We start from the raw sequence: 15013 nt of genomic DNA on the forward strand, positions 1-15013 counted from the left end.
GGGTCCCATTTGTTTATGGGTCCTGGAAACCCTCCCTTGAACTTTTTCCCCTGAACTCTCCTTGAATTTTCCCACTTGGTCAAGTCTCTGGCACTCACCTGAGGGATCCACCCATTCCAGTCAACTGGCCTTTCATTGTAGCCTATGCCCGATCTCCCAATTCTCTGGGAGATACCCCTAACCTAGCTTAGCCCTCCACTGTGTGTTACCTCAGGATCACCATGGCTACTTCCCACCCTTTATCCTATCTAGACCCCATTCCCCTTTGGTCATGTGGTCCAGGTCCCCGGCATTCCCATCCCTTCTCTGTTACCTCCCAGTCACCCCAGACTACTTGGCCACTCCTAGGTCCTTCCTATAGTCTTTCTGTATATAAGATCCATCTTGCCTCCATTAAGGTGCTCAGATTCCTTAAGAGTCTAGCCAGTGGTGCAGGTTCAGTCTAGTCAATATTGCAAATTTGTAGAATCACGCCCACCCTTTATTGGTGTTCTAATAAATCTTGTCTTTGGGTAGAATTCATTCGAGGCAGGACCTACCTCACTATTTTGGGGGCCCAGCACCCCTAAATCTCAACAACAGCAATAGTGAGTGCAAGGGAAGGGAAGAGAGGGATGGCAGAAATAGGTACAGAAAGTTCTATGATGAGCATAAGACAGTCAATTCAGCTCAATTCTATTAGCATTTGTCAAACATTAAACTAAATGTGTCTAACATAAACTAAACTAAACTAAACTAAAATATGTCAAACATAAAACTAAACTGGCATTACAATAAGCATTTGGCTCTACAAGGACAAATGAAATAGGCCCTGACCTCAGGAAACTTTTGCCCCTTAAGATTACTAGAGTAAAACATGCACAGCATTAAGTAAATACAAAGTAATCTGAAGAGAGAGAGTCCTAGTAATTGGATTACTGTGCCCAGGAGCTGTAAAAACCTCACACAGGAGGTGGCATCTCAGCTGTACTTTAATGATAACAGTGGGCATTTTATAGTGATTTAAGGTTTGCAAGGTGCTTTACAAACAGTATCTCATTTTATCTTCACAACAGCCCTGGGAGGTAGGTATTATTACCCTCATTTTACAGATGAGGAAACTGAACAGACAGAAGCTAAATGACTTTCTCAAGGTTGCAAAGCTAGTCAGTGTTTGAGGACAGATTTGAATTCAGTTCTACTTAACTCCAGGTCTAACACTTAATCCATTACACCATCTGCCTGGGGCTTCTGCTAGGTGAAGAGGAGAAAGGAGTGCGTTTCAGACAGGATTATTTATGGAAAAGTCCAGAGGCTGGGGGGAAGTGGACATTCCATCTCCATGGGAAGCGCTAGGAAGGCAGTATGTGCTAAATCCCTGGAATGCATCAGAATGCCGTCCGATTATACTAGACTGTGAGCTCCACTGAGGGCAGTGACTGTCTTTTACCTTTCCTTGTATCCCCAGAGCTTAGCACACAGTAGACACTTATTAAATGCTTACTGACTGACTGACTGACATTATCGAGGAAAATCAGACCATTTTGTAAAAGCAGAGATGTTTCCCACAGGAGGATTCCTTGTACTCAGAAGAGAATAAGAGGTTCTCCAGAGCTGTACCATTTAAACTACTAGGCAATGCCTTCTGTTGGGAGATATCAATTATCCCAAAAGAGAGGGGAAAAACCCAAAGGTTCTTTGAAACAGAAAACAGTTTGGCAAACAGTAGGCATCACTTAACAAATGCTTGTTGAATAAATACAACACTTATTAAGTACTTACTATATGCAAAGCCCTGTGCTAAGCACCAAGGAAGGATACAAAAAGAAAAACAAAGCAGTCCCAGTTCCCAAGGAACTCGTATTCTAATGTTGAATGACTGACACTTCTTTTTTGTCTCCTAATTATTGACATGCAGGATATCAAAATTTACAAAGCAATATATGCATATATAGACATGTGTATATGTACACATGTATGCACATATATATTCATATACGTAATATTCATTATCCCTACATATAATTGTAATGGTAATTTGAAGACCTTCCCTGCTTTGAAGATATACTCTGCCCCCTAATAGGCTGAATGTAATCACATGGAGCCTGTGGTGAGAGAAGTTTGCTGAAGAGTGGAACAGAGTACACAGGAAGGCGGGAGTCAGAACAGATAAATGGTGGGGGAGAGAGGATTGACCCCAGGGAGACAGTTAGGCTTGTGAATAATGTTGGTTTGTGGGAAGGCTGAAGGATGCTGTGGCTCTCTGTACTGTTATAGTTTATTAACTTCTTTTCTATTATGATGGAATTGGTTTACAGGTTTTGGGATTCGGTTTTCTGATGTCTGAATAAATGTTTTGCTTCTGTTTTCTAAATGGAGAATCTGTTATATTTTATAGTTAAGCACTATGCTGGCATATTTACAGTGGCCGGTGGCACTGTGAATATTGTGTTGGCACTACAATAATAAGGGATATTATTCTGTATTTTATGTATATATACATACACACATATCTGTGTTATATATACATATATACACAATATATTATTCCTGTATGTGGGGTATTATTTAGTATTTTATGTGTGCATCTACACATACACACATATCTATACACATGCACATACAAACATAAATGTACATAGATATTATGCACACACATGCATACATATGCATATACACATACACATTGTTAAGAGGTCCCCTGAACTTGTCTTTTTGAATTGCCATATTTTCCAGAAACACTGGATGCAAAGCATGCCCTGAATGTGTCAAGGACAAAGACCCTCTTGAGCTGACATAATGTTTTACTTGCATCCCAAACTGGGCTCCCTGTGTGTCACTGGATGTCCATACGGGAACCAGTCAGTCTGCACTAGGCTAAGAAATTGCTTGTGTGACTGGGATCCTTGCAGATAAACAGACCCAAGTGAAAAGAATATTGCTTTTGTCATCCCCTTGCTCCTCCCCTTTGGGAGGAGTTTTGTCCTTTTCCAGCCTTTATTGCACCTTTCCCCCTCCTATCCCTTTAGGTGGAGATTCTGGTACCTTTTCCCTTTGTTACAAAAATGTGTTATAAAATGCAAATTTCTGTATGGATTGTGAACTCTTTGGGTTCCACACACATGTTCATTTCTCTTGTAATAAATCTAGTTTCCATGTAAGTTTCATAAAGTTTTGATTGCATAACATACACATACACACAAAAATCTCTGTTTGAGCATCACAACAACTGGGTGAGAGATAGGTACTAAAGGCATTCTTATCTCTATTTTACAGATGAGTAAACAGTCTCAAAGAGGCTAAGTGACTTCCCTATGGTCACACAGAGAAGCTAGTCAGTGTCAGACACAGGATTAACAACTGGGTTTTCTAGGTCTTCCTTATCAGGGGCAACTAGATAGTGCAGTGAATAGAACACCAGGCTTAGGGACAGAACCTTGAGTTCCAGCTCAAGAGTTTTAAATCCAGCTTCAGAGATTTACTAGCTATGTGACCCTAGGCAAGTCACCTAACCCCTACTTACCTCAGTTTCCCATCTGTAAAATGGGGACACACTGGAGAATCAAATGGCAAACCACTCTAGTATCTTTGCCAAGTAAACCCCATGAACTTTTCCATGGAGTCATGTAGCATTAGACACAACTAAACAACTTCCTTACAATTCAACTCTACCTCTGTGTGATTGTGGACAATTTACTTCACCTGGCTAGACCCTTAGTTTTTTCATCTGTAAATTGAGAAGTTTGGATTAGATCACTTCTAAGGTCCCTTCCAAATAGAACTCTATGATCCCAGGATTCCAAGTCAAGTCCCCATCGGCTCCATGGGGTACTGTGATAGTAATGGCAATTAAAGATTCCCCTGTATTGGCTTGGTTTTCAAATTGATTGTGTTAAAACCCAGAGTTTGTTAATCCCACCTGTGGGATGGGCTTGTTGATGTGAAAAGAAAGTCCTGAACTGGGAGGAGCTGGGGATGTAGATTTGGAGAGACAAGAGAGAGGCAGAAGATCTTTTTGGAAGCAGCACCTCGTGGAGAGAGAGACTAAGAGAATTGCTGGTGGCCGCTTTGAATTGCCCTGGACTTTTGAGACCTGCCCCCTGAGCTGCCAAGGACTGAGGAGACATGGCTGTTTTGCTGGTACTTTGTCTGTCTGTTTTGATGTTGTTTTGCCAGATTTGTCCACTGGTGAAAAACAGTCCTTTTGTTGAAGAAGTCCTGGAACCTGGCTGTTCGCTAAGAAGCCCTGAGACTGTCCTGCAGACAGAGAGTGAATACTGTCCACTGGTGAGGGACAGTGCTGTTGTTGCAGGGGTCTGGAGACTGTCCTGCAGACAGAATGAATACTCTCCACTGGTGAAGGACAGTGCTGTTGTTGCAGGGGTCTGGGAGCCTTTCTGTTGGTTCAGAAGCCCTGAAGAAGGATTTTCTTGTTGTATGTTTACAGAAATCCTGGGAGAGGGCTTTGCTAATGTGTTCAGGGGTTCTAGGACTGTTCTACAGACAGAGGATAAATTCATGAAGGGACTGGCAATGTATCTTGTGGCTTTGCTAAGCCTTGTCTCCCCAGGAACTAAGATTGCTGAGAACTTGCCTCGTGTCAAGATGAAGAAAAGACCTCCATTTGGGTATTAAGTGCTGTGTTTAAACTTGATGTAACTCTGGGGTAGATTCAATTGTGATCCAGGGGTGGGGAACTTTTGACCTTATGTTTGGAAACTAATCTCCATTTGAGAAGAGGGGCTTTGTGGTGGACTTAATTAAGGTATAGCCTAGGGGTGGAGAAGTATTTAGAACAGAGACTTTGTGATTGATTGAATGATTGGAAGGTCCTGGGGTGGGGTAGTACTTGGAGATTATTTAATCACACTTAGTAAATGCTGTATTTTGAATGATGTCATGTTTTGATCTTCTCTGTTCTTGGTTTGTCACTGAATAAAATAGAGAGCACCTATGCTGGAATTTTGAACCTGGGAAGTTGCCTTCTTTTGGCATTACATTACAGGTACACGGCCAACAAGAGCAACCCCAATGAGCCTTCAAAAATCTAGAGTTGTTGTGTGGGAGGAGGGTGACTCTAGATCAGGGGAACCCGCACATATAGGTCCTTTTCCTCTTTCTTTGAACTCTTCGGGATTTACACTTAGTGGTATCGATGAATGAAAGGGTATGCACAGTTTAATGACTTTTGGGGCCGATTTCCATATTGCTTTCCAGAATGGCTGTTATGAATACAGAAACTCCACTAAGAGGGCTTTGATGTGTTTTATTTTCTCATAACCCCTCCAGCATTTGTCATTTTCCCTTTTTGTAGATTTTGGCAATCTTATAGGTATGAGGTGAAACCTCAGAGTTGCTTTACTTTGCATTTCTCTAATTGTTAGTAATTTGAAGCATTTCATTTAAGATTAGTGGTAGGGACAGCTAGGTGGTGCAGTGAGTAAAAGCGCCATGGAGTCAAGAGGACCTGGATTCCGGCCTCAGACACTTAACACCCACACACACTCAAAAAAAAACTAGCTGTGTAACCTTGGGCAAGTTACTTAACCCCAATTGCCCTTCCAAAAAGGCAAAAAAAAAAATATTGGCAGCTTGGATTTCTTCCTTTGAAAACCTCCTTTTATATCTTTTGACTACTTCTCAACTGGGCAACAGTTATTATGATTGTAGATTCTAATCAGTTCCTCATATACTTTGGAAATGTTACTCTTATCAAAGAAACTTCCTATGAAACTTTTCCCCTAGTTACCAGTTTCCCAGTCTGTATAAAAACTTTTTACTATTACATTCAAAATTGTCCTACATTCTGTGATCCTCTCTATCCCTTGTTTGGTTTGAACCCTTCCTGATCCAGAGACCTGAAAGGTAATTTCTTTCTTGTTCTCCTAATTTGTTTATGATGGCACTCTTCATGTCTAAGTCATTTACCCATTAGTTGTTGCTGAATATTGAGTTCTTATCCCAATAGCTTGTTTTGGGAACCTTATCAAACACTAGGGTTGATAGAGTTGTTTGTTTCTGTGTGTGATGTAGCTAACCTGTTCTACTGATTAACTTCTAGCATCTTAACAATTTTTTGTGTCATGTATTTGGCAACCTGGTGGAATGTGTGAACCCTTCTCAGGGTATTACAGGATAGTGCATTTAGTAAAATAAAATACCAATTATACTGAAATAGTTATAACTTTTTTTTTTAATTGAAGGACTCCAGGTTGAGAATCTCTGTTCTAAAGGTTGCTAATTTAGTTTGGATCAATGGATGTGATTTATAGCAAGGCAGAGTCTGGCACTATATTGTGCTGTTTTGGTGAGGGCTCAAAATGTATCATATAATGCATATAATAAAGAATTTTTTAACAGCCTCCATGAAGCTTTCCTTGACATCCTCTTCCTCTGTGTCTTCCCCCAGAGAAAGCAATTTTTTCTACCTCAAATTTCTCAAAGTCCTGTCTTTCTCTTTTAATTGGTAAACTTTTCCATGGGTAGCTAGGTGGTACAGTGGATAAAGTACAGGGCTTGAAGTCAGGAAGACCTGAGTTCAAATTCAACCTCAGACACTTACTAGCTGTGTGACCCTGGATAAGTCCACTTAACCCTGTTTTTTCATCTGTAAAATAAGCTGGAGAAGAAAATGGCAAATCATTCTAGTATTTTTGCCAAGAATACCCCAAATGAGATCACAAAGAGTCAGACATGACTGACAACTACTGAACAACAACATATACTCTTCCATGAATCAAGACTACTCATGTACAGATATTTTCCCTCACTCCCATCATTAGATGCTAAGCTCCTCAGGAGCTATTTATCTGTGAATCCTCATAGAGTAGCATAGTGCTTTCCTTGCACATAGTATATGCTAATAGATGTTTATTAAATTGGACTGAATTAACAAGTAGAGCTGTTTCACAATGAAATGTGTGGTGGTAAGTTTCTGTAATGGTAATGTAATTTTGAATTTGAAGATCCCTTTGTGTTGGCAAAGGTAGCAGGTACTTAGCACTTAGTAACTGATAAAGCCTCTGCTGGGGAAACAGAAGGTATGAACTCCTGTCTCCTGTCGCTGATGTAACAGGAAGGGGTTGGCTAAAACAGGAAGCTAATTCTGTGTGTATCGAAGGAAAAGCCTCAGAGAGGCAGTCAGAATTTCTTGGGACCAGCATCTGGTGACAGAGCAGCTACAGAAGAATGGAAAACTGAGCCAGAATTTCCTGAGAACTTGTGATGGTGGAGCTTCTTCTAAAAAGGAGCCCAGGAGAAGACTGAGGAAGCAGAAGACTAAGGAAGCATGACTGGGATGCTGAGACTTTGTTTGTGGCTTGGTTGAGCCTTGAATTCCCGGGAGCAGAATTAATGAACGATCTGACATGGACCAGACCCTGTGAACTTCAGTGTGGAGCAGAACCTGCCCAGAGAGCTGGAAAAGGAACTGGGAACTCATTGAACCCAGGTGACAGTCTGGTGAATCCAGGTAGAATCTGGGACCATGGAAGAGCATCCAGGGAACCTCAGAACAGGCCCCAAGTCAAGATGAAAAGACCTCTCCCTGGGTTCTAAGTAATTATGGAATTATAGTTTACTAGTGACCTAAGGGGTGGAGGGTTTTGTGTATGACACTTAGTAACTGATTGCTGAATAAGTGACTGATTGAGCTAATCAAGTGTGCCCCTTGAGTGTAAGACTTTGACTATTGTACTTTGAGATAATTGTTATTGATAAGTGACTGAGTTAACCTAGTTGCCCCATGAATGGAAGACTGACTGTGATTGTTCTTTGTTCTAAATATTGTGACCACTTTGGTGAAAACTATGTGGCTATTTTAATGATAAGCTGCTGTGAATGTTATATTGTGATTTTCTGTGATTAGTTGTAATATTGTGAATGCTATACCTTGACTTTCTGTGAATGTTTTGCTTTGATTTGTTATGGAATAGAGTATTCACTATACTGTGTAATCAGAACCTTAAAAGCTGTTCACAGTAGCAGTCCTCTGAAAAGCTGCTTGTGCATGGCATTACAGTTTCCTGTCACTAGAGGTATTCCAGAAGAGATTACAAGATAGCCCTGGGCAGGGGTGCCATAGGGCAGATTCCTACAGCAAGTGAGAGGTTGGAATATCTCCAAAACTAAGGTTCTTTTGTTCTCTCAGTCACTCTGGGCCTCCCCAAGCCAAGAATGGTAATTGCATTCTCCTCTAGAAATAAACAGTCACAGTACTTGCCTTTAATTTGCACATTTGGGCTGGAACATTGCTTCAGGCTGCTGTTCTGTGTGTAAGGAAGGAACTCACTGGGGAGGTGGCAACTGTGAAATGAAGTGGACTTGAATCAGGAGCACCCAAAAGCTTCCTCCCTACCAACTCTAGGTGAACTGCTGAAGACAGTAGTGGGGGTGATGATTTGTAATGGAGGTAGCAATGTTTTATTTTGAAACTTTAAAATTTCAATTTAAGTAACTGTATCTGAACACTTTGAGGATACTAGAGATGCTGGTAGAAAGGATCTTTGCTTAACCACAGAACATAATTTGCTGCTAGAGATGGCATTTTGGAATTTACTTGAATGGTGCCCAATGACCAATGGGGACTGATCCTAGAGAAAGCTAGGGAAAATGACAAATGCTAGAGTAACTAAGGGAAAAATATGTACACTAATGCACTGTTGGTGGAGCTGTGCACCAACCATTCTAGAAAGCAATCTGGAGCTATGCACCAAAAGTTATAAAACTGTACATACCCTTTGACCCAACAATACTGTACTAGGTCCTTAACCCAGAGAGATCAAAGAAAGAAGAAAAAGGCCCATATGTACAAAAATATTGTAGCAGCCCTTTTTATGGTAGCAAAAAATTGGGGAATGGTTGAACAAGTTATGGTATATGAAAGTGATGGAATGCTGTTGTGCTATGAGAAATGAAGGGGAGGGTTTTGGAAAAACCTTGGATCAACTTTTCTTAACTGATGAAAAATGAAGTGAGCAGAACCAGAACAATTTATATAGTAACAGTAATATCATAAAAGTAATCAACTCTGAAAGACTTAGTAATTCTGATCAACCCAATGACAAATCACACTTCTAAAGGATTCATGATGAAAGATGCTATCCACTTCCAGATAGAGAACTGAGGTATTCAGAGTGCAAATGGAAGCATATTTTCTTCTACTGACTGCCTTTCTTTCTTTTCTTTTTTCTTTTTGGAAGGGGAAAAGCAGGGCAATTGAGATTAAATGACTTGCCTAAGGTCACATGGCTGGTAAGTGTTAAGTGTCTGAGGCTGGATTTGAACTCAGGTCCTCCTGACTCCAGGGCCCATGCTCTATACACTTTACTACCTAGCTGCCCCCTGCCTTTCTTTCTTTGAACATGTCTAAACATATTTGTAATAGGTTTTATTTTTATTGTCATCTCCATAGGTTGAGGAGGCAAAAGGAAAAGGGAGGGACTTTGGAACTGAAAATGAAATAATATTTATTTAAAAAAAAAGAAAAAGAAAGCTAGGCAGTGGGTATCCCTCCTAGGAGAGTGAGGCTAAAGCAAAGACTGAAATACAAAGGAGGTTACTGTACTAGAAACTGTACATCAGATGAAATTTGACACTTCTTATTGTCAGGAATCTTGCTGTTTCCAGTACATGACACTGTTGATGTGGGGGTCAGGGAGTCCAGGAACCCCAATAACCAGAGTCCCTGGAAAGCAGTCTGGAATGAGTTCACCGCCTCAAGTATTCTTTAAGTCAAGGTGGCAAAGATTTATTGTTACAGTGTTATTGTATTGTTAGTTATTGTATACAGCAGGCAAGAGTTCTCAAAGAACCTGCAACCTTAGAGGGGTACAGTTAAAGTTTAGATAGCATATTCTATAGTAAAATATGTGCTAGATATGCTAACTAGGTGAGTGGGGGGTGGGGGGAGGATTAGGGAATGGTTAAGGAGTGGTCAGTTCTTAAAGGAACATGGACTTTTAATATCTACTGTGCAAGTATATCACCCAGAATCCACCGGGAAATAACCCGAGGGGGAGGGGGTTGCATGGAGGTGTGGTTTTAGGCTTGAAATGTCACTAAGTCAGCTATCGGTCAGAGATGACTGAGAAATACCCAGGCCGTCCCCATCAATGTCTTGTTAGACAAGATAGATGTTAGGAGTAAACTAAGCTAGCAAGAGATTCGGGGTGTATATAATGAGCTAGGGAGTACATATATGACTGAGTCCACGATACATACAATAGGCATGAACCAGTACACAGCTGCCTCAGGCAGTACACAGCTGCCTCAGCCAGTACACAGCTGCTTCAGGCAGTACACAGCTGCCTCAGCCAGTACACAGCTGCCTCAGCCAGTACACAGCTGCTTCAGCCAGTACACAGCTAGGTCAAACTACTCAGTTCGGTAAGTGCAGCTGGCCACTGTATCAGGAAGAGAGATAAGTATTTTGCTAGGGCATGGTGCCTTTGAGCTAGAGAGAAACTGCTTAAGACAGTGTTTTGAGGCTAGGGAGAAATGTGATTTTACAAACTGGGGTTCAAGCACAGGCACCCATCACTATCTCCTGACTCCATATATTTTTACTGACTGTTCCTCATTCCTGGAACTGCCTCTCTCCCATTATCTGACTTCTACCTTCTGTAAGAAGCCTTTCCCAGTCTTCCTAATCTTAGTGCCTATTCATCCTGGATATATTTTGTTGGTACATGGTTATTTGCATGTTGTCTCCCCCATTAAACTGTCAGCTCCTTGAAAGTAAGGACTGTTTTTTGTCTTCTTTGTATCCCCAGAGCTTAATATAGTGCCTAGCACACAGTAGGTGCTTAATAAATGTGAGCTGACTTATTGCTAATACAGAACAATAATATAATTACAATTTTAAAATTTGATATAAGGTAACATTTTAAAGTCTGTAAAGTGCTTTACATATATTATTTCACTTGAATCTCACAATAACCCTGTAAAGTACACTAGAAGTATTGTTCTCCCTGTTTTACAAATGAGGAATCTAAGGTTCAAACAAGTTAAATGACTCATCTTGGCTCACACAGTTCATGTCAGAGGTAGGATTTGAACTCAGGTCTTCCTGAGTTCCTCTAAACCTAGGGATCTTCAAAAAATAATAAGAAAAATAAATCTGGGAATTTATTAAGGACAGGCACTAATTCAGATGTCATACTTTTTTTGGATACCTGCCATACATGACTCCAGAAGATTTACAGATCTAAAAAAAAAAAATCACATATTATAATGATAACCTGGGCAGGTAGGTGAGACAGTGGCTATAAAGTACCAGGTCTGGAGTAAGGAAGATTCATCTTCCTGAGTTCAAATCTGACTTCACACACTTACTAGCTGTGTGACCCTGTTTGCCTCAGTTTCCTCACCTGTAAAATGAGCTGGAGAAGGAAATGGCAAACCACTCCAGTATCTTTGCCAAGAAAACACCAGATGGAAGATGGCGGAGTAGAAGCACGACCTTCCCGCAGCTCCGGCTTCCACCCTCCCCAATCCATGTAAAAAGGGGACTCTAAACAAACTTTGGAGCTGCAGAACCCACAAAATGACACAGAGAAGCTAACCTCCCGCTGAGGACAGCCTGGCAGGCCGGCAGGAATAGGCCAGCACAGCGCTCTGGGAGCTGAGCCCAGCCCCACACCGAGGCTTTAGCCCCAGGGTGGGCCTGACCAGCCGCCAGCCAGAGGGACTCCAGATCAGCAGCAGCTGTGGCCGTTTCCAGATTTATCAATACATAGATGCGAAGGACAAGGTAAGAGGCCAATGCAGTCCGGACTTTGGGACCCAGGAAGTGGGAGTGCGTGGCTTTTACCCCTGGAGCGAGAAACCGCTGAGACTCCAGCACAGCCTGCCAGCGCCACGTGGCGGCTTCAGCTCCTGGCCTGCAGAGTGTAGGGGGACCAAGCACCAGTCTGAGGGGTAATCGCTCTTGCTTTAACCTGCTTGGATCTGGATTGCAGTCTAGGGTGGAGGTCCTGGGGTGTGTGTCCAGCTTGCCAGAGCGTGGAGACCTCAGAGAGGGCACCCATCTAATACCTCCGGCAGCTGAGAAAACCCCAGCGTTTGGGACGAAAACTCCCCTGTCTGGTGGCAGAGTCCTACTCTGGCAAAAAGCCCAAAAGTCAAATCATTGAGTGGCAAAATGAGCAGGCAAAGGAAACAAAGCAGACAGAAGATTCCAACATTACACTCCTATTTTGGGGATAAGAAGGAGCAAGGCATGGAACAGGAGGAAAACAGTGAAGTCAGAACTCCTGCACCAAAAGCTTCAAAGGAAAATACAAGCTGGTTGCAGGCCATAGAGGACCTTAAGAAGCAGATAAGAGAAGTGGAGGAAAAATTGGGAAGAGAAATGAGAACAATGCAAGAAAATTATGAAATGAGAGTCAACAGCCTAACTGAAGAAAATAAATACCTTAAAAAACAGACTGACTCAAATGGCAAAGGAGGCTCAAAAAGGCAATGAGGAGAAGAATGCCTTAAAAAGTCGAATTTGCCAGATGGAAAAAGAATCTCAAAAACTCACTGAGGAGAATCATTGCTTCAGAATTAGATTGGAGCAAATGGAAGCTAATGACTTTATAAGAAATCAAGATGCTGTTAAACAGATCCAAACAAATGAAAGAATAGAACGCAATGTGAAATATCTCATGGGAAAAACCACTGACCTGGAAATAGATCCAGGAGAGATAATTTAAAAATTATTGGACTGCCTGAGAGCCATGACCAAAGTAAGAGCCTGGAAAGCATCCTCCAGGAAGTTCTCAAAGAAAACTACCCTGATGTTTTAGAACCAGAGGGCAAAATAGAGGTTGAAAGAATCCACCGATCCCCTCCTGAAAAATATCCCAAAAAGAAAACTCCTAGGAATATTATAGCCAGGTTCCGGAATTCCCAGATTAAGGAGAGAATATTACAAGCAGCCAGGAAGAAACAATTTGAATATTGTGGAAACACAATCAGGATAACCCAGGATCTGGCAGCTTCTACACTGAGGGATCGAAGGGCCTGGAATGTGATATTCCGGAGGTCAAGGGAGCTGGGATTAAAACCAAGAGTCACCTACCCAGCAAAACTGAGTATCATGTTTCAGGGGAAAATATGGTCATTCAGTGGAATACAGGACTTTCAAGCATTCTTGCTGAAAAAACCAGAGTTGAATAAAAAATTTGACATTCAGATACAAGAAGCAAGAGTAGCATGAAAAGGTAAACAGGGAAAAGAAATCATAAGGAACTTATCAAAGTTGAACTATTTTTTTTTTTAAGCAATCAGGGTTGAGTGGCTTGTTCGGGGTTGCATGGCCGGTTGTTGTTTCTGGGTGTGGTGCTAGGTGTCTGGGCCCGGATTTGATCCGGGTCGTCCCGGCACTGGAGCCGGTGCTCTTGCTCGCTGAGCCACCTGGCCAAAGTTGAACTATTAACATTCCTACATGGAAAAACAATAATTGTAACCTATGAAACTTTTCTCAGTAGTTGAAGGGATTAGAAATATATATATATATATATGTCTTTATTTGAGGGTATTCGGGCATATGAATACATATATAAATGTGTGTATATACGTTTACAGGCATACATAGATAGAGGGCACGGGACCAATTTAACAGGAAGGGATGATACTTAAAAGGTGAAATTAAGAGGTGAGAGGAATATAATGAGAGGAGATGGGGAGAGACAGAGTGGGGCAAACTATCTCATACAGAAGAGGCAAGGGAAAATGGTTACAATGGAGGGGAAGAATAGGAAGGCAAAAGGGAATAGGTCAACCTTATTCCTATTGAATCTGGCTCGAGAAGGGAGGGAAATACACACTAAATAGGGGATTTCACCCTCCAGGAGGATGTGAGGGGGGATGATGGAAGGGAGGGCAGGCTGGGGGGGAGGGAAGTTGGAAGCACCCACTTTTGAAAAGGGACAGGATCAAAGTAGAGAATAGAACAAGTGTGAGGTGGGATAGAAGGGAGGGAAATATAGTCAGTCTTTTACAATACATCTACTATGTTATTGTTTTGCATTAGCCACACATGTACAACCTATACTGAACTGCTTGTCCCCCCAGTGGGGGTGGGTGGCAGGGTGGGGAAGGGAATGAATCTGGAATTGAAAGTTTAAATCAAATATTCAAATATATATATGTGAGTGTGTGTATATATATATATATATATATATATATATATATATATACTATTATTAATACCATCTTACATGTAATTAAGAAAAAAGATATACAGGCACTGAGGCATAGAGATCCACTGGAAAAGTTGAAAGGGGTATGGGAGAAAATATGGGAGAGAGCAGATTGGAGGTGGGGATATCCTGTGGGACTGCTGTTTTGGGGGGATGGGTGGGGGGAAAACGGGGAGAAAATTTGTAACTCAAAATCTGGCGGAAACGAATGAGGTAAATCAGCAGTTAATAAAGCATTTAAATTAAAAAAAAAAACACCAGATGGGGTCATGAAAGGTGACTTTCACAACTGAACAACAAACAATAGCTTATATTTCTAGAACCCTTTGTGTTTACATACATCATCTCATTTGAGTATTCAGCATAACCCTATGAGGTAAACAGTACAAGGATTATTATTCCCATTTTCTAGAAGAGGAAATTGAGGATCAGAGATTGAATGATTTGCAGTTAAGGAATAACTGAAATTGTCACTCAGATTCAGTACCCATTCTACTAAATAGTGTTGTCTCCATATTTAGGGATCCTCTCTCTAGCTAGGTTTCAAGGTAATTGCAAGATTTATTGAATAGGTTGGCAGACCCAGGAATCAAGGCTTGTGATACAAACAATACTTTTCTCCTTCAATTCATTTCATATAAATTTGAACAATAAAAATCATCATCTGGGGCAGATGCCCATCCCCATCTACCTTGCATCTTAGCTCTTCAATACCTCCTGACTTTCCAATACTGAAAAGCTCATCCCCACAGTGCAGTGTGACTGGGATGGACTTGATCTGGACACAGGACTACTAAGCATTCCCAAGTTCCACCCCAGGTTTTAACAATGTGTCTCTAAGGGGC

At 41.4% G+C, this 15013-nt stretch overlaps 1 protein-coding gene across 8 annotated transcripts in view; it reads right to left on the reverse strand.

Annotated features, from left to right (window-relative positions):
- LOC138142939 (mitochondrial dicarboxylate carrier-like) overlaps window positions 1-15013 on the reverse strand; it is a 39632-nt gene that overhangs the window by 23679 nt on the left and 940 nt on the right. The window lies entirely within an intron of this gene.

Source organism: Petaurus breviceps, unplaced genomic scaffold (assembly GCF_028583685.1).
Source record: "Petaurus breviceps papuanus isolate PSGF00001 unplaced genomic scaffold, PetGlider_PUasm1.0 90617, whole genome shotgun sequence".
NCBI classification, from domain to species: domain Eukaryota; kingdom Metazoa; phylum Chordata; class Mammalia; order Diprotodontia; family Petauridae; genus Petaurus; species Petaurus breviceps.